The following is a 24,163-nucleotide window of genomic DNA, read 5'->3' as shown; positions in this document are numbered from 1 at the left end:
TGCTGGATCAAACATAATGGTAAAATTTTCCTTTTTATCAAATACAAAATATATTTAAAATACTTTTAAAAATAAAAATATGCACGTTTTTTGAACAGTATTTTTAAAATAATCTTTCAGGGTTTATAATGAAAACAGTAATTCCTTGCCCCCAACACTCCCTATCTGAATTCAACCTTAAAAAATACTTCTTCCACTCTTTTATATTTTTTTCCTAGTCTGTTCCTCCTCATTTCTATCTTATTTCATGCTCCTCTGTATTGACATTTCAGTTTTAGACATTACTTTTCACTTCTTAAGATAGAACCTAAGAATCTGGTTCTCTTACACATCACCAATCCACACACAGGTTCATCATTTACAAATAAATACTTCTTAAATAAGTATTTAGAGCTTAAATTATGATTACTAATAGTTGGCATCTGGCCTCATCCTCCCGTCTTTTTCTCTTTGGCAGATTTTAGTATATTATTCTCATCTAAATTTTGTGGGGGATTTTGGTTACAATTTTATGTTCTTTGTCTGGATTTTGAATCTTTTTTACATTTGTTAGGCTAAGAAGTACTAATTTTTTTTATAATATAGACTTTCCATCCTTAATTCCTATAAATATTTTTTGTATTGAATATTTGTAAACAATTTTCTTAATTTCATGTGTCTTTTCATTATGGAAATCATTATACACACACATACACACACAATCACACACACATTTTCCATTTCTATTTGCTTTACATGATTTCCTAAACTATGTTTCTCAAATCTATGAATACTATTTTTTATTTGAGCTTCTTAAATGTTACTGCTCTAAAGGCATTTTATCGTATCTTTTATTTTTCTTATATTTTCTTCAAATTTCCTTTTTCTTTTGCTATTGTTGTCTGTTGTTATTTTGTTTTGTTGTTGTTGTTGTTGTTGTTATTTTCTTTATATTAGATGTTTCCCTCAAATACCTAGTAATCTTTCGCTGTTTTGTATTTGAGACCCAGGCACTAGAAACTTGACTGAGATGTGGTGAGTGAAGGTGTCTTGACATGGAACGTCTCTCTTGTTCAATTGGATGATGGAAGTCTGATATGCAATTATTAAGCACATTCTACTTAATTATATAATTTTGTTCTATGTTTTTTATTTGTAATTCAAATTTTGTTCCTCTGTTCCTATTTTTATTTCATGTTTGACCTTTTTATCATTTAATTTTTCTTTCAGCTTTTAAAGCTATACCTCTTTGTGTTATTTTTAGTAGCTGTTTGAGGGATTACAATATGTTTTCTTAACTTTTTATAATTATAATTAGACTTAATTTTGTACTACTTCATGTAAAATTTGAGAATATTATGACTAGATAGTTTCATATAGCCCTTAAGTATATTTTAATCTAAGGTATTAATCTATAAACCTCAGAGTATATCGTCATACTTTTTCTAAAATTGATGTGTTTTAAAGAAATTAAGGAAATAATATTTTATACTTACACATACATATTTATGATTTCCAATGCTCTCCTTTCCTTCTTGAGAATCTGAGTTTTCATTTGGTCTTATTGGTTTTCAATCCAAAGAATTTCCTTTAGCATCTTTTCATGATGCAGCTGTGCTGGCAACAATGTCTATTAGACTTTGTTTATTTGAAAATATCTTGTTTAATTTTTGAAGGGTAACTTCATTGAATGCAATTCAATATTGACAGCAATCAACTTCAATGCATTCAATTCAATATTGACAGTATTCTTGTTTCTTTTTTTCCTTCCTTCCTTCCTTGCTTCCTTCCTTCCTTCCTTCCTTCCATCTTTTTCTCCTTCATTCCTTTCTTCCTTCTGTCCATCATTATGTTGTTGTACATGCTTTTAATAGCATGTTTATAAATCTCTCTCTAATAATCGAAACATCATTCATCTACATTCTTTTTTTCTTGATTAAATTTTCATTTCCTTTTTTAAAAAATCTGTCTAATTTATTTTGCTTGTATACTAGACATTGTAAATTGTATATGTAGTGATTCTATTCTCTTATGTTTCTGTAAATATTTTCGTGGTTTCTTTTATTTCATTTGATTGGCAGTGAATTTACTTGAACTCAAACTCTAAATTATTTACCTGCTTTATTAGGCACCAGCTGAAGCTTGTTTTAGCTCTTTTAGCTTTAGTGGGATGCTTTTGAGTTCATTCAATTTATATATAATTCAGTAATTTTCTATTTATTTGTTCAGAGCATAGAAGCAGAATATTGGATTCTCTATTTGTGACTCTCTCCTCCCTTTGTGGATTTAGTAATTCCTAGCTTCGGTGTTTTTCTCAAACTCTGTCTTGTGATAGTTCATCCAGAAAGTTTTCAATGTTCTCTGAATTTTAGCTGTTCGTATAAGGCACTGATTGGGAAGTATCTTCTTCCAAACAGCTGTAAAATTAGAAAACTCATTTAGAACTGCTTATTTCTCCAATTGTCAAGTTCCCTGAAGTTTGTTTCTGGTTTTATTCACTTTCACTATTTCAGAAAGTTGATTTTTGAAAAATGGTCCAGAGTTTATAATTATTTACAGGAGCATCGATATGATATAAACTACTTCACCTTTTCCAGGAGTAGAACTTTCCCATTTCAACATATGACACCATATCTATCCAGTTATTCACACTCCAAACCTAAAATTTGTGTTTTAGTTCTTTCTTTAAGTTATGACCACATTCTCATATAGTCTATTGGAAAGTGATATTATTTCTGTCTCCAAAATATGTGTTTAATTTGATCACATTAGTTTTCCTATTGTATCCCTAGTTCAAACTACCATCATCTCTTGCTTTGACTGACACAATAGCTTCTTAATTATTCTTATTGCTTTCATTTCTTCCCTAGTACAGTTTGGTCATGTCTATCAGCCAGAATGATCTTTCAAAAATCAGAAATTATATTACCTTTTTCCTTAACTAAAAAAGAATTTTCCATTGTTATTCAAATAAAATCCAGTCTCTACACCATAGCTTCCAAGTCTTTGTAGAATCAGCTTCTGTTCATGTCCTTGCTTTAAATTCCTAACTCTCTTCTCATTCATCTTTGTACACTTTTGACATATTTTTTTCCTTACATATAGCCAGTTTATACTCACCCCAGAAACTTTGCCTTTTGCGTTTGAACTCAGAGAAGCTTTTACCTAAGCACCTCAGTAGTGTCCCCAACCCAGTTTTTTCTACTCTATTTTCCTGCTTTATTTTCTTCAAAACAGAAACAATTTTCTGGCTCTTTTGTTTACTTGTTTATTTTTGTATATATGTATATATTTACATACTAATGTTCTTATCTGTCTTTTTTTCAACCATGTCACTAACATATATTTTCAACCATGTGACCAACACAGCCTTGACACATGATGGGTTTTGTTCTTACACAGTATTGTTTAATTAATTAATTACTGTCAAACGAAAATGATGATAATTCACAATTCTTATACATTTTTGTTAAAAGGTTATTTGTTACTTTGGTGTTTTGAATTGCTCAAAATCATACGTTGTTCAAGAGAAATAGCTGTAGGTACTGAATTGTCTTCTTTATCTCTTATTATGTTATATCTTCATGGAGAAGTATATAAGACAAATTCTTCTAGGTCGGCGGATTCACATTTAAATGGTAGAATCTAGATTTTCAATTCATAGCTTGTGATCTGAAAGTTGTCCTTAATTTGTTTTACTAACTTTTTATTAGTGAACAAAATTTAAGATTCTAACTGTTCACTTATTAAATAGAATAAAAATAATGTATTAGCATATATCTTTAATTGGCAAATAGAAAGGTCCCTAGAAATTGGTGTATTAGGTTCTACTTTGTTTGAAGTCAACTCCAAACCAACAGAAAGCAGCAAACATAATTTTATGGCTATTAAAGCTCTTCAACAATTAAATAACATATAAATAGTTACTTTCCCACAATTAAGCAAAAACTATTCATTTAAATACCAATTATCTTGACTCCTCTCCTACAGAGTCATGAGGGAATAAATTCTATAGAGTAATTAAGTTAAGGAAAAATTCAAAGACACAGTATATTCTTTTCCGAAACAGCAAAAAAAAAAAAAAAGGGCATAATATACTTGACTCAGTTTTTAGTTTTCTAACACAAATCACTGATGTTTAATAAATTGATGATTTTCTTGTGCTTTGTAAAGTCTAGTGTATTCCTAAGGTTGCTCTAACAGACCTTAGAATGTACTAGTAAGTATTTTGTCACATTATATTCTCTGTAAAACTCTCCTACATTTGAATATGTTAAAATAATTGTGTTTAATTTTTTTCTTTGGTGATTTGATTAGAAAAACACATATACATATACACATACACGTACATTTTTGCAAGATAAAAAGATCTGTTACATTCGTTGTGCTTTCTCATTAGGATTAACTCTTATTGGAAGCATTTCCTTCGTATAATTTTCATGTTATAAGTGGTGGAGAAACTGACTTTGCCTGATATTTTTTTCATTCAGTGTTGTTTTTGTACTTTAGAATAGAGAGAAACTCTATTTGACAGTTTTTGTCCTGGTGCTAAAATGAAATTGATCAAATGTACATTAGGCTTTTAGTCTCCAAAACATTGAGGAACCTACAGGGAGTTCTGCTGGAATAGTATATGACTTATCAAAACTACTGCATTTACAACCATTTTGCTTATACTAAAACTCCACATTTACCTGGATCACATTGTATTTCTCCTTTTTTATTTATATTTTTCTAAATGGCCTACAGCACTTTTGATGTGACGTTCTGTCCTTTAAGTTTTATTTTAGTTTCAGGGGTATATGTTCAGGTTGGTTCTACAGAAAAATTATTTGTCATAAGCGTTTGGTAGTACATATTGTTTCATCACCAGGTAATAAGCTAGTTTTCCACCCTCACCCTCCTGCCATCCTCCACCCTCAAGCAGGCCCCAGTGTCTATTTTGCCCTTCTTTGTGTCAATGTATACTCAATGTTTAGCTCCTACTTATAAGTTAGAACATGCAGTGTTAGGTTTTCTGTTCTTACAATAGTTTGCTTGGGATAACGGCCTCCAGCTCCATCCATGTTGCCACAAAGGACACTGATATGAGGAACTTGTATCCTGAGAATTTGATGTTTTTAATCTGCAATGTGCAAATGCCAAAAGTACCAAAGGCAGTATCTTCCAACTTAAAAATCAGGTGATTCAATTCCACATAATTGAATGGAACTACCAGTTATATCTGATGCTTTGTATTTACAATATTGTTAAGGCATTGCATAAACTTACTTTATGATTTAGAAATATTTCACTTCATTCATGGAAACTGCTAGCACAATTATGCCATACACATTTTATGAAAAAAAAGGAAAGTGAGAACAGGATTAGATAGGAACATTTCTATCGTTAGATACTCACAATTACTTTTTAACACTGTAATTTCTGTAACCTTTTGTGAACAATATTATTACTGTGAAGTATTAACAGTGTGTGGAGTTTTTTGGGTTATGTTTATAACTTATGTTTCTAATAAACACAGCCTCAGAAAGAGAGATGGGAGATCTACTTTTGTAGAGATTTCCTCCATTTATACTGTCATCCTAGTATTTACTCTTCCCATTATGCTGACAGAATCATCACACTAACAAAATTACATTATGATAACAAAATTATGGGATTATATCAGTAGACCAGAAAGAAATGGTTCTATTAGTAAAAATACTTCTTTACAAGTTGGATTCCTTTATTACTTTCTGTAGAAAGGATCTATCACATGAAAAGATAGCGCTGTACTTCTAAATCTAACGATGTTCTTACTGGTGTTTAACTGAATGATTATTTCCATCACATGAATAATGATTATCTTCCTTTAGTATTTATAACCCTATAGTGCTTCTTGTTCGTACACAGCTTTGAAGATGCTACATCAATTGTCACACCATTCAAAAGACAAGTGTTCTATTTTTTTCTCACCAATATCACTGTCACTTTCCTCAAGAGAAATATTTAGGAGCACCGGAATACAATAATCTTGGATCCAACTGCATTGTGGTCCTCAGGGAGAATATTGAAGGGAACCAATTAAAAAAAAATGATCCAGAAGGAGGCAGTTTGCACACTCCAATTTGCAAGTGAATTTAAAAATGTCCCTTTTTTCAAAAGGAATATCCATATTCATATAAATCGTAGGCAGTACAGTCAGGACACAATAATGCCTAAAGATCTGGATAAACCATAGTACAGCAAAGACAGGTCAGGGAATATATGATAATCTTAGCCCATTCTTTGCTATTAGAGACAATCTTCTTTCCTGAATTAATGTCTGCTCCCCTTATCCAGATATCTGTATCTGTCACTGCATTGAGAATCCTGTGTGCAAAGGTTTTGAGTTGACGGCATGTCGGGAAAAATAAATTTAAAAACATGTTTTAGTTATATTAGGTGCCTGCACTGAAAATTTTACTCTTAGTCCTGCCTAGCCAGCGTGCAGCCCATCTTGTGGCAAACCAAGCTGTGATCTGGACAAAGGTAAAACCACAACAAAGTATTTAATAATAGTCTTTGATTTTTGTTCCCTCAAATCACAAGTAAGATGGTGTTCAACTAATAAGTCATGTATCATTTAAAATTTTTGATTCTTAAAGAGAAGTTTATGTAATTAGAGAAAATAATTACTTAAAAGTAAGTATGCTTTGGGAAAAAAATAAGATTTTGCTTTAATGCAGTAACCTTATTATAACTAACTAATAAAATAATTTTTATTAAAATATTTTCTTAACTTCCCAAACATATAATGAAAACACTAATGATATCATACATATTATAAATATGATTACTAACAATAGTATCTGTATGTTTCAGAAGTTTCAAAAATGAATGTATGTAATATGGTCTGAATTTGTTCTAAGTTGTTCTATCTGTGCATTCCCGGGTCTTTTAGTTAGAAAGAGGACTTACCTTACTCTGAGAACAATGCATGGACAGTAGGACACTACAGATTCCAGCCTAGTCTTTCTTGTCATTGTATTTACCATATATGTAGTGCCTAAGATTTGCTAAGGATGGTATTCTGTATTTGGAGGATTAAAATACAAGATGCTCAATCTTTGGAAATTCATAATTTAGTGGAAAAGGAACACTTTTGAAAACTCTAATATTAACATTATAACAACAACCATTACGTAGTTTGTCATAAATGAAGGGAAGATTTATTTTAACAAATGAAATATGAAAAAGCTCATTTGAGAATAAGACCTGAAGTTTGAACTGGAATTTTAGAGAATAATTGATTGAAAGTATAGGTGGCTTAGTTGGAGAGTACAGTTTGGGTGAAGAATCATCCATGTGCAGAGTGAGAGGCATTTAGGGAATGGTAAAGACAGTGATGAGGCTAAGGCATACATCCCATAGGTCAGGTGGTATAGAAAATAAAGATGCCAAAGGATAAACAGAAATTTTTGAAATGCTTTAAATTACAGGTCAACAATTATTTTCCCTTTACATTGAAGACAACCTGAAATTTGGGAGCGGGGGTTAACTGGCTAACATAGGATCACATAATCTGTTTTAGAAAACTAATCTTGCTGCAATTGGTTAAAAGGATTATAGAGGGGGGAAACCATATGTAAGAGGATGAAGCTATGGTTCAGGAGCTATACAATGGTAGTTTTAATATGAGAAGTATATGAATATGACAGAGGGTTTGATAATATAAATAGCAGAATTTGTTGAGCAGGTCAATGTAGCACCGAAGAATAAGGGGAGCAAACAAAATAATAATTATTTTTGAGCCAGTGCACCTGGAAAAACTGAGGTAAGGAATACAGATTGGTTGGTATTGTTGACTGTAGGGTAGGAGAAAAAATACATTCTTGCCTTAAGTGATCTCTTTTTTTTTTTTTTTTTTTAAAAAGATCTTTGAAAACAAAACAAAGCAAAAGCAACTCCAAATATATGTTGTTACAGTTCTGATTTAAGGCTTATCTTACACATCTTGCTCATATTTTTTTTTCTAGAAGCAGTAATTTCTTTTTTAAAAAATAATTTCAATAGTTTTTGGGGTAGAGAGGTTTTTGGTTACATGGATAAGGTCTTTAGTGGTGATTTCTAGGATTTTAGTGCACCTGTCACCAGAACAGTGTACACTGTACCCAATATGTAGTCTTTTATCCCTTATCCCTCCCCAGCCTTCCCCTGAGTCCCCAGAGTCCATTGTATCATTCTTATGCCTTTGTGTCCTCATAGCTTAACTCCCACTTATATGTAAGAACATATAATATTTGGGTTTTCATTTCTGTGTTGCTTCACTTAGAATAATGGCCTCCAGCTCCATCTAAGTTGCTGCAAAAGACATATTTTCATTCTTTATAGCTGAGTAGTAGTCCATGGTGTGTATGTGTGTGTGTATATATATACACACACACATACATATATATATACACATACACGCATACATACATACCACATTTTCTTTATCCACTCATGGTTGATGGGCCCTTAGATTGCTTTCATATCGCTGCAAATGAGAACTGTGCTGCTATAAACTTGCATGTGCATGTGTGTTTTTCACATAATGACTTCTTTTCCTTTGAGTAGGTACCCAGTGCTGGGATTGCTGGATTGAATGGTAGTTCTACTTTTAATTCTTTAAAGAAACTCTATTAAAGATGGAGATTCCCTTAGTCTAGAAATATTTACTTTTCATAACTTCCACACCAAAGTCTATTATTTTTGACTTTTTAATTATGCCCATTTTAAGGTGATATTTCTTTGTGGTTTTAATTTGCATTTCCCTGATGATTAGTGATGTTGAGGATTTTTTCATATGCTTGTTGGCTGTTTGTATATCTTCTTTTGAGAATTGTATATTTATGTCCTTTGCCCACTTTTTGATGTGATTATTTGTTTTTTTCTTGCTGATTTCTTTGAATTCCTTGTAGATTCTGGATATTAGTTCATTGCCAGATGTATAGTTTACAAATATTGTCTCCCCCTCTAGGGGTTGACTGTTTACTCAGCTTATTATTTCTTTTGCTGTGCAGAAGCTTTTTAATTTAATTAGGTCTCATTTATTTATTTTTGTTTTTGTGGCATTTGCTTTTGGGTTCTCTGTCTTGGATTTTTTGCTTAAACAAATGTCTAGAAGAGTTTTTCTGATGTTATCTTCTAGAGTTTTTATGATTTCAGGTCTTAGATTTCAGTCTTTGAAGATCTTGCTGATTTTTAGTTAAGACATTTGTTTACTTATTATAGAGCTTCTAGTTGTTTATATATTCCAGATACAAATTCTATAATTTACATGATTTGCAATTTTTTTCAGACTTTTAAAAAATGTTAATAATGTCTTTGGAGGAGCATACATTTTTAATTTTGGGAGAAATCCAGTTTATGTTTTAGATTTCTTTTACAGATGTGCTTTTAGTGTCATGTCTAAAATCTTTCACTAACTGAAAGTTACAAAGATTTTCTCCTAAGTTTTCTTCTCGTCATTTTATAATTTTAAGCTTTTTACATTTACAAGTATGATCCATTTACAGTTATGTTTTTATAAATGGTGTAAGATATGTATCCAAATTATTATATTTTTGCACATGGATATCTAATAGCTTTGTCATCATTTACTGAAAAGAGTGTTCTTCTTTCAGTGAATTGCTTCTACAGAGTTTTAGAACTTTAGTCATCCCTACATGCATGAGTCTCTGTCTGGATGATTGATTGATCTATTTCTTTATCTTTATGCTGATACAGCAGTTCCTTGAAAAAAGTAGCTTTATAAAAATTCTTGAAATCAGGTAATGTGAGTATTCCAACTTTGTTCTTTAAGACTGTTTTGGCCATTCTAAGTTATTTACATTTTCAGATGAATTTTAGAATTAGTTTGGCAATTTCTACCAAAAACTTGCTGCAATTTTAGTTGGGAGAATCATTCGTGGTGAGCCACTCTAGATTATACATTTTTGGCAAGAATTATACTTCATAAGTCACACTGTGTCAGTAGGGGCCACATAATGTCTGGTTGTCTGACATTTAGTGATCCATTGAGATGTATCACACAGTTCAGCTGCTGTTAGCCCTGTTTCTCCAAAGTAAAGTTTCATTTTCCCCACTTCAAACATTATGTAATCTGTGACATAACTTCACACCATGGAAAAATAAAATTTCCCATCCATATTTTCTTTCTTGGTTTAGCCTTTAGTCATTGTTGTTTTTAAATGCAGAAATAGGGATTCAACTAATAGATAAGACTATTTGTGCTTCTTATTTATTCTTGGCCCCATATCTCCATGATTGAACTGTAATATGAACTGGAATTTTCATATTAAAAATTAAGGTACATGAAGTTATACATATGTGGATTGGCACCCTGACTATACCACTGACCAGAAGTGTGATGTTGAGCAATTTTTTTTTTTTTTTTTTTTTTTTTTTGATACGGAGTCTCACTCTGTTGCCCAGGCTGGAGTGCAGTGGCCCCATCTCGGCTCACTGCAAACTCCGCCTGCTGGGTTCACGCCATTCTCCTGCCTCAGCCTCCCGAGTAGCTGGGACTACAGGTGCCTGCCACATCACCCAGCTAATTGTTTGTATTTTTAGTAGAGACGGGGTTTCACCATGTTAGCCAGGATGGTCTTGATCTCCTGACCTCGTGATCTGCCTGCTTCGGCTTCCCAAAGTGCTGGGATTACAGGCGTGAGTCACCGCGCCCGGCCAGATCTTGAGCATTTTTTTTTTTAAACATTTCTGTGCTTCAGTGTCTGTACCGCTTAAATTATGACAATGTCATTTACTTCTTTTGGTTGTTCAGAGCACTAATTATCATATGAAATGAATAATAATAGCGAGGAGAGCCAAGACCACCTGATGGCCATCAAGCAGACCATCCGGAAGTAAAACTCCGTATCTGAGGAATTCAGAAGTAATTAGACTTCACTATTACCTAAAGCTGGCATCTGGTATGTTTGGCTTCTCCCCAAAAATGTGTAAGTAACTAGAATTTCTATACATCTCCAGAATGCATGCATGTCAGAACTCATTGTGCAACCCTTGCTGACATTAAGGCACCAAAATGTCTACAAATGTAATCATTTATCATGATGATTTATCATATGTGGCCAATATGGTCCAAATTACCCTTAAACTCCAGCTACAAGGTCTATAAATTCCCCTAAGGAAAGTCCACCACAGTGTGTTCAGTCCTGTCTTGCTAAAGCTCTCTCCCGCACTCTTAAGGCAGCGTTCTTCCTATCTAATAAAACTTCCCTTTTCAAACCTATACTGTTGTTGGTAAATTCTCTTTACCACCAGCAATTCAACCACTCTCCATTGCCAGAGCTCTGACCCCTCACTGGGCAAATAGCATTTATTGAAAATTAACATGCAAACAAATACGCAAATGTTTCTAATCCTTACAGAGATCCTACAAAGTCAGGCCGGGTGCGGTGGCTCACGCCTGCAATCCCAACACTTTGGGAGGCCGAGACGGGCAGATCACGAGGTCAGGAGATGGAGACCATCCTGGCCAACACGGTGAAACCCCGTCTCTACTAAAAAAATACAAAAAATTAGTTGGGCGAGGTGACGGGTGCCTGTAGTCCCAGCTACTCGGAAGGCTGAGGCGGGAGAATGGCGTGAACCCGGGAGGCGGAGCTTGCAGTGAGCAGAGATTGTGCCACTGCACTCCAGCCTGGGCGACAGAGCGAGACTCCGTTTCAAAAAAAAAAAAAAAAGAAAAGAGAGAGAGAGAGAGAGAGAGAGAGAGAGAAATAAATCTTACAGAGCCAGGCCTTTTAAAGCCCAATTTGCAAAACCAAGATGCAGAGAGATTAAACAATTTTTTAAGGTTAAAAGGCAGTGCTGGAGCTCAAATTCAGATCTCCCTGGTGCCAGGGAGGGCACTACCAATATTTCCACTTTTTAGTGTTGTCTGTCATGACCACTTATAAAAGTGAGCTTCTCCCATACCGTCTAGAGTTTGCAACCTAAGAAAATGGTCTGGCAGCCCATTGCCTTAGTTGCTTATGAGGGACTGGGGGTTGGGGAGAAGAAAAGTCGCTGTTGAAATCTTGATTTTCATCGACTAACATGTCATTTCTTATCAAGTTACTTGAACTTTCCCAGATGTCATTCCATCAAAGGAGGAGTAATATTATTTTGCCCCTTCTGTTTTGGGGGCCCGTTTGAATGCTAAATGAGGTAATATGCTCTAATGTGCTTTGTGTGCTGCAAATTTATGAAGTCTGGGAGTGTATCACTTTAAACAGTATAATCAATTTTGACCCTTCCCCCTTTGCAAAATCCAGGTGATATCTGTAATGACAGGGGACTGCGGCCAGAGTTGTGTGATATGTTTCATATGGCACCAGCAGTAACAGTTTCACCATACATCAATGCCATCTTGACACCATGATTTATCAGTTAACAGGAAACTGAAGTTAAAATTATTTATTTGATACAAGCTGTCCTGACTCCTTTACTTTTCCAGGTGGCCTCAAACTATGCTAGATATACTTATTTACTTGACCATCTTTGTTTTGAATATTTCCTTTAGGTATCTTTCCTTGAAGAGAAGTCTTTAGTTTTAATTTTTAAGCATCATTTATGTAACTCTCACACATAGGTACTATGCAGCACAAAATAAATAAATAATGGTTTGACATCTAAAATATAAATGTAAAAAATTATTAGTGATTTAGTTTGCTGAATAGGGAGACACATCCCCTTGCCCTGTAAGTGCTGACTATGTGACTATTCTTTCTGCTGAGTAGTAGAGAAGAAATAAGAGAGCGAGAAGAAGGAGAGACTGACGGTGTGCCTGAGCTACTCAATTTATAGGTTTCACATCATTTTGGAATGCACTAAATGTTTTATAATATTTAATTGATAAGACATTACCATAAATCTTATCATGCACCCAAACTACTTCATAAAAAACTAATCGCAACCTCATTTCACTCCTAATAGTAATATAACTGATAAGTTTTCTGAAAGAATTTGGATTTGTGATTCAATCATCTTTTACAGTATAGAATAAGGGCTAGTTACCTAAGCATAAGCACTGAATTAAATTGTTTTAATTTAGGTTTAATTATAATTTAAGGTGGGGATAGAGATAAAGATGAAGTGCCAAGAGTAGGTCAATCATTAGAAGAATGAAAATTTGAAAACCAAATACTGTGTAAATTTGTTAGCATACAGATAAAAGAAAAAGCAAGATTAAAATAAACGAATAACATTTAATCTTCTGATACAAAAAGTCAAGTTTCACAAAAATCTTGGTGAAACTGAAAAGTAGCTTTGGGAAAGGAAAGGAAACATTTTGTAAATGACAATGTGTTAATCCTATGGCAAATGCTTGAACTTGCTTCCTGTGTAGGTACCCATCACTTATATGAATTCAGAGAGTATATTTTTTATTATTGGAACTCTTTTCAACACCAATGGTCTATGACAATAAGAAAACATAGGTTAAAACATAGATACGAGAAAAGAGGTTTCCTTTTTTTTTTCTCTTTGAGATACAAATAGTTCTAGGGGTAGAAGTCAATAAGCCTGTGAAATAAAATCATTTGGAACTCTGAATGAGTGCCGAAATTTTGTTTCAAACACATTCCTTTTATGTATATAAGGCTTATCATTTTAATGTTTATAGTCTATGGAAATGGGAAACAAATTATCTCCCATCCTCCAGAAACATTTGATAAGAGAGTGTAAAACCAGAAAATGCTATCTTGAAGAAGTCCATGAATAAACTTCTAATATTACACAGTTTCAATAATTCTCAATGGTTTGTTCAAATGTCCTCAAATTTCCTTTGCAATTCTGCACCTCAATTAATTCTGATCTGTTCTATAATTATGGAAAAGTAAGAATAATGCAACAAGATATTCAAATATGACTTACCCAAGTAATAAAAATAGCAAAAGAAATTTACTACATACATTCATGTTCTATGCTGTAGCATGTTTGTTTTGTTTTTTTGGTTTTGTTTGTTTTGTTTTGTTTTGTTTTGTTTTTGGAGACAGAGTCTTACTCCGTCTCCAGGCTGGAGTGCAGTGGCACGATCTCTGCTCACTGTAATCTCCACCTCCCGGGTTCAAATGATTCTCCTGGCTCAGCCTCCTGAGTAGCTGGGATTACAGGCACCTGCCACCACACCCAGCTCATTTTTGTATTTTTAGTAGAGATGGGGTTTCACCATTTGGTCAGGCTGGTCTCGAACTCCTGACCTCATTATCTGCCCACCTCAGTCTCCCAAAGTGCTGGGATTACAGTGGTTTGCTATTTTTATTACTTGGGTAAACCACACTTAAATAAATTCATCCATTATTCATACTATAGTGAAAGTCACTACATAAATTTTCAAGAGAAAATTGTTATTCTCACAACAATCCATCTACAGATTAATTATTATAATAAGTAAAATGCCCCCTTTGTAAGCAATCATAACTGCTTACAAAAAAAATGATTCAACATTTCTTTTCAGGGACTTCAGTGTCCAACACAATTTAACTTAAGCTTTTCTCCTCAAATGATGTTTGGAACTCACACATTCTGTTTACCTTTCTTTCTGAACACATTTTCTGTTTTTCTAAGTCACTGAAATGTTCTCACTGTACTGTATGCAGAAATGTACTTCTCCCCAAGGTCCTCCAATTAAGATTCACCTATCCTGTAAAGCCTCATTCAAGTTCAATGACCTATATGCTATTACCTCAAAGTAATCCTTTCTTTCATATTTTGTTCCACAGCCCTTTGCACTTGTACTATAGCCTTTAATGTGCTCTTTCTGTATTGTAGTTAGATAATGCTCATATCTGTTTCCATTAGTAGAATGTGCACTGTTTGAGGGTAGAGAATGTCATCTACGTGAGTCTCTCACAGCATTTAGCACAATGCCTTGACCACAGAAGAGAGTGACTCTATTATTACATATGATTATTAAGGTGCTGAATATTTTGTCTTTAGGAAATCCATTTCTTTAGTGGTTTCCTGATTTTTCAATTTTCTCTAAACAGAGAGGGTGTTTTGGGAGAAATGAGAAGAATCCCACGAAAATCATTTCAGCTGTTTAGATGATTTGATCAGAGTATTTTAACTAGAAATTAAATTTGGCAGATTATAGAATAAAAATGTTTGTATTATGTATAAATTATATACAATTTTGTGTAGTAAAGAATTTGTCCAAAGAGACAGGGCTTGCTTTTGTCTTTAGCTTCTGGGTGGCAACCTTCTTATTACTTGAAATTTCTCAAGTGATAGGAGTGTCTTCCTCATTCATGATGAGACCACATCTGATAGTTTATGTTAAATAGATGACTAAAGGTCGGGCCAGATATATGCAATAGTCTAAGTTTGAGAGCTGAGCATGCCAGAAAGACCAATTATGTTATTAGAGTTTTTGGGCTTTGAGTTATTTGAGGTTAGGAGGTAGAATTCAACCATAGGCTGAATCAGTCACCCATGGCTGTGCAATCAGTCAGCAATATCTCTAGACACTCCGGCTTGGGTGAGCTTCCTGGATTAGTATAGTAATACAACATACACATTATCACGCATTGATATGAGAGGGTTATATATCCTGACGATGTCACAAGCTTTGCATTTAGGCTGCCAGATTCTAACCCATGCACCTCTTCCTTTGGCTGGTTCTAATTTGTATCTCTTACCTGTAATAAACAAAATTATGAGTATAATATGTTTCGCAGAGTCCTGCAAGTCTTTTTTGGGTTAGAGCAGTTTTGGTAAACCACCAAACTTGGATTTTCTGTCAGAAGTGAGAGTTGCCTTTTGTGAACTATTTCCTCTAACTTTGTAGCTGGACCCCAGACATTTGTAGTCGGGATTGGAAGACTTGGACAGACTTGACAATCTGGAGGACCGTACTCTCCATCTCTCAATTTGGCTAACTGTGAGCAAGTTCTATAAAAGCAGAGCATCTCTCAATTATGAAAACATCTTACAAAATTTTATCTTTTGTTCCTACTGTTACTTGCTCATAGGTTTTATTTATCAATTATTATTTTTCTCTGTGACTTATTTATTGAAACATCTGTCCATCTCACTATACTCTGAGCTCTTTAACGTGAAAGACAGTTTCAAATTCATTTCTGTACCAAGTTCCTTGCTCTAAGTATTTGGTCAATGAGTGCTTACTGAATGAATGAATTAATGAATGTTTGGAATGGTACAATTTACTCAAGACTGATATACTTAAGTTCCATCATTAGCCTAGGATGTTGAGATCTTGTGAATTTTAGTTTCACATACCCTCTTTTAAACAAATAAAATTATTTTATAGAGTAATTTTAGAGCACTACTACAGAGCTAGGAAGTATCATCTTTTAATTAAGAGGACATTGATTTGGGAGTCAGAATTATTGGGCATATATTAAACTCTTATTTAACGTGTAGCCCTGAGGAAATCTCTTTACCCATTTAAACTCTTGTTTCTTCATCTGCAAAAAAAAGAATAAGGCTATAGTTACCTATTATTATAATATGCAGTTTAAAAAAAATGGATGAGAAATATACTATTATTTACTATACTGTTATTACCATTATTTATGTTAAATATGTAATGTTACTGAGTAAGTAGAATGTATATATATTATTGAATATACTTTTTGAAGCATACATATGTATGTAAAAAGGTTTAGTACATATAAATTTATACAATTTTTAAAATTTCCTCAGTATTGTAAGAATCATAATGACGTTAAATAATTGACAAAATATTTTTTAGATTTCATCAAGGTTGATTAAATATCTCACTATTTTCTGATGACCTTGTCAAAAGGTACAAAATGTGAGAGGCCATTTTAAATCCAAAGCTATGTTTGATCAAGGCCTTTTATTAAGAACAAGTTGAAAGTCATTTCAGCAGTAGGTAAATTATAGTTCCAAGCAATGTAAATTATTGAATATCTTCAAAAACACAGACATATTTTATGTTCCCATGGAATATAATGCCTTTTCATTTATTCATTTGCTCATTTGTATATTTATTTATTCATTCATTCAACAAAAATATATTGAGCATCCACTATGCCCCAGGTGTTATGCTAGGTACTGAGGTTACAGAGATAAATTAAAGGGTCTTTACCTTCAGGAAGTAACCAACTTTCAGCTCAATTTGTTGACTTTTGAAAAGTTTAGATACATCAATAATAGCTTGTACATATCCAAATAAACCTGCTTGAGAATTTGCAGCTATTTGTGAGCAGCTTTTGTGAAGGGCTATGAAGAAATGTACAGAATAACAAAATTGAGCTCATATTGCAAGACCCAGAGTCAAACTTTCTTTACAGGACTGAAATCTTCAGTTGTCAATAAATATTAAATATGAGGACAGTATCTCTATGAGACCAAGTTAAACTGAAAGCATATTGCATATATGTGTATAATTTATGAGAGCATTCTCCAGATGACTCTAGTACACTCTAATGCATTAAGCTAATTCACTGGCTAACTTCTTAGACTCTGAATGTGTGCTGTAGGACATGCAAGTTCTCACACATGTAAATAAACACAAGTGTACATAAAACCCAGCGTACCAAGTGTACTTGACCCAGTAGGATCAAGACAATGGAGCAGTCTGAGAGGACATATGGGATGGCAACTTGTATACAAAACAACCATTTCTCTATTTGCCTAGGACTTGCCCTTCCAACTAATACCAGTTGAACAGTTGGGAAAGTGAATGACACATAGCAGAAACATAAATGTTGAATTTTAACAGTATTAAGTTTTTTCATCCTTTCTTAGATATGCTTGGACTCCAATGTCTAAGCCAAATAAAATGCTCTCTCTTCACTTTCATGCAAATGTGTATAATTAAAATTTTTGAAACATGGTCTGTAATGATGCTAATGGTAATGATGTTATAATACAAAAGTACACTATTTCATAAGTCAACATTCTCTACATAAGAAAATGAGTTTATTGATAATTCTACATTTATCATAGCACTCCAAGCCAAAATATATATAACTAAAGAGTGCCAAATATTTATAACTTATATGAAAAAATTTGGCTAAAGTGTATTTGAATGGCCATGAAGCCAAATGTTTGCAAGTTATAAACACGTTGGAAGGTTTTTTTTAAGGACAAAAGAAAAATGTAAAATATGAAGGTAACTAAATACATCAGACTAAGAATTTCATGAAAGTTTTTAAATTGTTACTGAAACACAGGAATAGTGGGAATGTGTTAGCATCATTTACAAAACTGTAAATGTTTCTATAAAAAATGACAAAAGAAGATAAGTCTTTTATTTCACTTAATATGCCATATAGAGGTGTAAACAGCATGACTTGCTTTGGGTTAGGAAATGCTGAAGGGAAAAAGTCAGCTTTATTCTATGGAAGAAAGGATCTTCACTTGTCTCAGCAAGAATTGACCATCTGTAAGTGTTTAGAAGAAGTATTAACTACTTAGTGAAAGAAAATAATAATCATATCTTGGTTGCTTTTACTGAGGTAAAAATTTAGAAGCTGCTCTGCCATCACATAGCATAATTCGTTTTATTTACCGCATGTATTATATATGGTATTGAATACGTTACACAAGTCACTAGTACCCTTACTTCACTTAAAAAAAAAGATTGAAGTGGCCGGGCGCGGTGGCTCAAGCCTGTAATCCCAGCACTTTGGGAGGCCGAGAGGTGGGCGGATCACGGTGAAACCCTGTTTCTATTAAAAATACAAAAAACAAAACAAAACAAAACAAAACAAAAAAAAAACTAGCCCGGCGTGGTAGTGGTGGTAGCCTGTAGTCCCAGCTACTCAGGAGGCTGAGGCAGGAGAATGGCGTGAACCCGAGAGGCGGAGCTTGCAGTGAGCGGAGATCAGGCCCTCCAGCCTCGGCGACAGAGCGAGACTCCAACTGAAAAAAAAAAAAAAAAAAATGAGATCACTTGGACTCAGGAAGGGGAACATCACACACCGGGGCCTAACATGGGGAGGGGGGAGGGGGGAGGGATTGCATTGGGAGTTATACCTGATGTAAATGACGAGTTGATGGGTGCAGCACACCAACATGGCACAAGTATACATATGTAACAAACCTGCACGTTATGCACATGTACCCTACAACTTAAAGTATAATAATAAATTAATTTTAAAAAAATTGAAGTATGTTAATTTTTGAAACTGTGCATTTAAAAAATTTGACAAGATGGAAAGTATCATTAAAATAATGATTTTCATCATTTGGATCCAAGACACACATAATGAATTTTATTAATTTTATTTCTTTAGTTAGACTAAGTAAATGAGAAAGAAAACATTTATACAGCCATTAAATTAAATTCTGTTAGGCTATAAAAGTTTGAGAAAACAGGAAAGATCTTGACTTCATAGAATTTTTGTTGCTGTCTCTTAGTAAATTTTATTCTGAAACCAAATCCTGTGTTTTTATTTTAGTATTGCTATCATTTGCAATCTAGATTTGGAGAAAACTAGATGTTAGAGTTTTCATTATTGCTGAGTGATCTACAGCAATTCATTTAAACTAACTGAAAATGACTTACCTATATAAATGTCTTCCTAACAGGTTTATTCTGAATAATAAAAGAAATAAATAGAAAATGGACATGAAGCTTATAGCTTTAATACACGAATTATTATTCTAAGAAATTTCAAATAATTTCAATATTTATAACCCATATGCTTTCAAATGTGACTTCGTATGTTTTATCAGTTAAAGGTACATAAACAACATAGAACAGTCTAAAATCAATAAATATGTTAAACATGGAGAGGGAAAAGTAAAGCACTCACTATTTAATAAATTATAAACATTTAAGTTTAATTTTTTTCTGAGCTTCCTTGAAGTTAAAAGATATGAAAATTCTTATTTCATTTATTTGGGGCATAGCATTAAGAATACTACCTAATGAAAGAATTTTTATAGAAATTAAGCTGATAAACTCCATACAGGCTATTTTCTTGTTCTAATTTGATGGAAGAATGTCACATAGCCACCCGTCTGGCCTCACTAAACAAAGGTTAATCATTCCTTCTCTCAACCAGGATTTTCACAAAATTTCTTTTCTAGATAATTTAAATTTAATCTCTCTGTTGAGATCCCAGTATACTGGTACATCCTCATATTTACAGTGCTTTAAAACATTAATTCTTGCTTGCCATTTTACCAGGAAAAGATGAACAGGTCATGGTAAGGAGAAAAGGGTACAATGGTAACTTACCATCAGCCAAGGCAGAAAGTCTGAGTTCTGAGTCAGCAGGGTCTTTTAAGTCAACGCTAAGTAACTATAAGTGGCTTTGAGATTTCCTATGAAAATGGATGGAGAGGCTGTTGTTGAAGTGCCCAATCAGATCCTAGTGGCAGCATTGAGGCTGACAGCTCTAACCCTTCTGTTCACAAAAAGCCCTTTCCTGAGACCTTTCTTCTGTATGTGTTTAACACCCACGGTGGTGTGGAATCTAAGCTGCTTAGGCATGTCCTGCTGAGGCTTCCTCAGCAGCTACTCTCAGAGGCTAGTGCCTTTCACATGGAACAGGACGCTCCCAAGGGCACAGTTGAAAGGTTGTCCTTTTCATTTAATTTTAAAATTATTTTTGTGGAGAAAATTTTAAGTTATGCTGGGATAAGTTATTGTAATCAAGAATAGAAGATTATTCATTCATTTGGACAAAAAAAGCCTAAGGAAAATCAGAGTGTATGAAAAGTACAACAGTTTGAAAGAAGACAAACTGCAGAATGTGCCTGAATATGACAGCAAAATGCAGACTGTTCTCATCCATGTGCAGGGCAAAGTACAGATAAGACTACTGTATCGGATGCCTTCAATATTTAAAACTTATAAATCAACTCATGTCCATCTCCCTGTTCATATTCCCACCCAAGACCCCCAGCCCACTCCCTGGTGACGGCCCTTACACTCAGGAGGCAAAATTAACTCTTTTCTGCTGCCTGTGAGTCTGGGAGAACTGGATATGCTAGGACAGGACTTGGCAAACCTGGGCAGTGACCAAAGATCTTCTGGATAGTGACCAAAACCACCTGAATTTGAGATTAAGACAGGATAGACACACTTCCCAAGGAACCATGGTCAGTGAGTTTACCATCCCTTCACTTCTCTTTTCCAGCTCAGGATTTCTAGGCACCTAGGTGCCTCTCCAAACTAGATGACTAGAGCTGCATAGAGGGGGACCACAGTTATCTGGGTGTTGGCAGAACCCACTCTACTAAGACACGCATAATTGGATGATTTTGAAACTATCTTTATTTAAATTCTTCAGTTTTCCAACACAAACATTGTGATTTTCTCCCCTATTTTCTACCTCTGTATTCAAGTATTCACTCTTACATTCTCTGATCTGGAGGCTCTTTTCAGCTCGGGTAACCTTCTCAATCAATTAATATTAACTAGTAACTGAACTAGAAAATAAATTTAAAAAACGCTTAAAATATCAACAAAAATGTCTTTAGGTTTAGGTGTTCTGTGTTTCTGATATGAAGGCACTCTGCAGTTCAGGACACAGGATGGGCCCTTCTGGTCCAGATCTAAGGTCAGTGCCTCAATGCCATTGCAGCAGAGCATTAATCTTTAGTTTCATTTTGCTTTTTTTTGCCTTGTCTTATAATGCTGATTTATTTCCAAGAAACCTTGTCATGAAAATGAAGAATGTATTTTGTCCCTTGAAAAATGGAGCTTTATCCCATGTGTTTTCTTACAAGGCAAGCCTGCAGATTCAATGCCCCTGCTTTTTGTTCTTTGACGTCAACAAGAAGTAATTACAAGAAAGTGGACCTAAACAAAGTCAAACTGTTACTTAATCCTAATCCCAGCTTTAAGTTTGAAGAGCGCAGATAACCAACGGTAGCAGAAATAAAATTATCCTGTCCATTTACAATAAACCATTGTAACTATTCCAAGTATAGAATTTCACTATTGTTTTTTTTTTTTTTTCCTCTTGGATCTGCCAGCACTGAAGAAACGCTGATAAGAAAGGAAACATTATGAAGACCTACCTTAATGTTTGTAATAAGTTACAGTTAGAGCTGTTACCTTTAATTATTTTTAACAGAATTTTCCATAAAATTCATAGCCTTTACCAATATAAGAGAAACGGTGAGTAAAATACTTTTTCTTGAGTTTCTTATTAATAAACCCTATTGCTTCATAATGAATGCCAATGTATTTTAATATTGGTAATTTTAAATAGGTGAACATACCAATTCTCTGGGATTTACCAACACAGAAAATGTCTGAAGAGTTTTAAATGAATATTGGAGTAAGAATAGAGTAGAATAGCATTTATTTTCAAATAAGTTTTTCCAAGGTCAACTCATTATTGTAAAAATACCAGTAATTCAAGGTACTCAAAGGTGTGATAAAACAAAATAGTGGACTTTATAAATACATAGTCTTTAAACTATCTGCCCTTTTCAAAGTAAACTGCATTCATTTTAAGACTGGAGAATTTCTTGGGGGTGATGAATAAATGGGGAGGCTCTGCACCACATGATGGTTTATACTAATAATTTATAGCTACATTAATCTTTGAGTTGAGCTCTGAATTTAGTCATTTGGAAGTAAAAGCTCTCTAAAGAGATCATCATCAAGAAATAACTAAGTAATTGTTTAAAACTAAAGGCTGTTTTCTGAATTAATGAAGCAACTTTCATTATGAACAATCTAAAAATTACAGGCTATTTTCTATTTATCTGTTGATGCATTTCAATGAAAGCGTAATAACCTGAGAAACAGAAGGTTTTCTAGCATATAAACTTACCTGAAATCATGACAACAACCTGTAAAGTAAAAGTGAGTTTAGTTAGTATTTAAGTAAATCTTGCTACAAATTAAACATGTCATATTTTTTTCTAATTTTTCTACTCGATGCTATAAAAGTTGCATCTACCTTATCAAAATTAGTCAATACCTTCTGTATGCTAATTGAATATTAGAACTTTAGCATTCTTTTTTAAAAAGTCAATAGTTTAAGTGATTCTAATTATACATGTAAATTCTAGAAATGACAATTTGTTTCTCTAAATATGCGCCATATGGAAAAGATACTTCCCTCAACCCCAAAATATTTGTCTGTGCTAATTACTTTTCATACTTTGGAGAAATACCCCACTATCTTTTATTTTTCAAACTCGGATTATATCTTTTTTTTTTTTTTTTTTTTTTGATAGAGTCTCGTTCTGTCTACCAGGCTGGAGTGCAGTGGTGCGATCTTGGCTCACTGCAAGCTCCACCCTCCCGGGTTCAGGCCATTCTCCTGCCTCAGCCTCCCGAGTAGCTGGAACTACAGGCGCCCACCACCACACCCAGCTATTTTTTATATTTTTAGTAGAGACGGGGTTTCATCGTGTTTGCTAGGATGGTCTCGATCTCCTGACCTCATGATCTGCCCGCCTCCGCCTCCCAAAGTGCTGGGATTACAGGCATGAGCCACCACGCCCGGCCCCATGTTATTTTTTTATAACTGAGGACATAAAATTATCCTTAGGTTTCTGTTACAATTCTACCCTATAATTTTATTTTTTGACAATGACTCCATTCTTTCTTTTAGATGTTTATAATAATTCTTTCATACTCTACTGATAAGGGGAAAAATGTCTTAAAACCAGCTAGAATAATAGTGTTGGGAAAGCTGTATATCCACACACAGAATAAAATTGGATCTTTATTTCATATAGCATACCAGGATAAACTGATAACAGTAAATATTTAAATGTAAGTTCTGAATCTGAAAAACTATTAGAATAAGTCATAGGGAGTAAGCATTTTCATGTTGGTTTTGACAATAAGTTTTTTGGATACGACCCTAAAAACACAGGCAACAAAAGAAAAGTAGACAAATGGGACTTCATCAAACTAACAAGTGTCTGCAAAACAAAGGAACCATTAACAGATTGAAAAGACAATGCACAGATTGGGAGAAAATATTTGTAAGCCATTCATCTAATAAAAGTTAATATCCAAAATACATAATGAACTTAAGCTAACGTGACAGCAAGTAAACAAATAATCCAATTAAATATGGGCAGAAGATCTGACTAGACATTTCTCAAAATAGTAGATACAAATGGCCAAGAGATATATGGAAATGTGTTCAACATTATTAATCATCAGGAAAATGCAAAAAACACATCTAATAGGATGGCTATTATAAAAAAGACCAAAGATAAGTCTTAGTGAGGACATGGAGAAAAGAGAAACTTT

At 33.8% G+C, this 24,163-nt stretch overlaps 1 long non-coding RNA gene across 1 annotated transcript; it reads right to left on the bottom strand.

Moving 5' to 3' along the window:
• Positions 1-16,285: 16,285 nt before the first annotated feature.
• LOC135970526 (uncharacterized) lies at positions 16,286-18,857 on the bottom strand. The gene is made up of 3 exons (XR_010586217.1): positions 18,545-18,857; positions 17,063-17,196; positions 16,286-16,415 (listed from the first exon to the last, which is right to left on the bottom strand). It is a non-coding gene; the product is annotated as an uncharacterized lncRNA (long non-coding RNA).
• Positions 18,858-24,163: the final 5,306 nt, after the last annotated feature.

Source organism: Macaca fascicularis, chromosome 4 (assembly GCF_037993035.2).
Source record: "Macaca fascicularis isolate 582-1 chromosome 4, T2T-MFA8v1.1".
In the NCBI taxonomy this organism is placed as follows: domain Eukaryota; kingdom Metazoa; phylum Chordata; class Mammalia; order Primates; family Cercopithecidae; genus Macaca; species Macaca fascicularis.
This window is presented reverse-complemented; position numbering and strand designations above follow the sequence as displayed.